Here is a 1625-nt window from a genome sequence, read left to right on the forward strand (position 1 = left end):
TACGGCCCGATCGAACGCTGGAATCTCGATGCGTGGTCGGCGAATTAGCGGACCCGTTGCTGGACGACACACTTCTCTCTTCTCTTCTCCCCCTGTTGCGTGTGTGTTTCCTTTTTTTTCCTCTCTTCTTGAGCGCGTCGCGCTTTTGGTCACGGAGTTTTCACCCTACGGTGGGGGGTTTGGATACGTGTAACGCGATTTGCGAGCTTGTTTGCGATCGTGTCGGGTGGAATTGTTTTTTTTAACGGGGATGAAGGTAGTTTCTGGAGTGTATTGGATGATCTTTTCGGAGTTTTCGAGGTTTGACTTTTGTAATTGGGAGAGTCATTTTTTTGGGTACTGGGTGCGAGGACTGTTTTGAGTTTTGAGAGTGCAGAAGCGATCTTGTTTGCGATTTTTGGCGATTTAGTGATTTTTCCAAGTCTTTGTTTTTTTGTAATTGGGAGGACAATTTTGGGGGATGAAGTGTTTGAAAGGTGCGAGGATTGTTAATTTTAGAGTAGAACTGCAGGGAGAAATTCTATTTATGGGCAATTCTAAGTGAACTAATGCGTGAAACGGAGGAAATTACGCTGAAACGGCGTTTTAATAGGGGGGAATTCTTAAATATTCCATCAGCGCTGGGACAGTAAGGGGCGAGATGCCCGGAGAGATTGAGTACGCGTCGAAAGTACTTCGAGCCTGACAAAATATTGTGAAAAAGCGCACAGGTATAGGGTCGGCTTTTATATAAATCGCGAGGAAAATACAAAAATATCTCTTTTCATAGCGATCCATCTGATATAACTTGAAGAACTTTGTTGTCCCTGTGACGTAAGCGTAAATCAGCCAATAATCTCACGCAGAACAACAATTTCCCTCGACCAGCACATCCTTCGTACTTCCAACGAAAGCAGCTAAGAAAACAATGAAACGCAGAAAATCTTAATCCTATCCTTCGAGTACGAAAAGGGTTAGCAAGCAAAATTTCCTAATTTCACCGTGCATTATGCAACGATCGAGCAACAACGAAGATAAGAAGAACAAACAGAAACGGGCCTTTTTTTTTACGCGGTTGGACGTGGTATTTGGCGACGGTGCGCGCAGGAAAAACTGTTCACAATGGCCAGATTATTGGCAATTATTACGATACTTAACCCTTGGGTGTCCGACGTGAAAGCGTGAGGCCTCTACCTGGTGGTACTCGCCCATTGTGCGCCAGATGAGGCTTGTAACCCTTTCGGATACCTGCTACGCACGCTGGAATTCGAGGGAAACGAGGAGAGCCATTTGTCACGGTGAACTGGTTAAAACGGTAACACGATCTTTTTCCCACCGTGTCCCAATCTCTCCTCACTTTTCATAGAAAACGTACGGAGTACACGGCAATTCTCGTACACCAATTATTCACAATACGTCGGACATCTAGGTATAGAAAATTCCAGGGTGTAAAAAGAAATATTCCCCATCGCAGAAATTATGGTCGTCTAAAATTGCTCGTAGAAGAGGCAGGGTAAAGAAAGTCCGAAAGTTAAGGTCGACCTTAAAAATATGCTCCAAAATAGTCTAACGGCTGGCCAATATTTCTGTTTGGCAGTAAAACGGACCTAAGGGTTGTTTCAACCATCCAACTTATATATCGCCGT

This window comes from Habropoda laboriosa, unplaced genomic scaffold (genome assembly GCF_001263275.1).
Source record: "Habropoda laboriosa isolate 0110345459 unplaced genomic scaffold, ASM126327v1 scaffold40, whole genome shotgun sequence".
NCBI lineage: Eukaryota > Metazoa > Arthropoda > Insecta > Hymenoptera > Apidae > Habropoda > Habropoda laboriosa.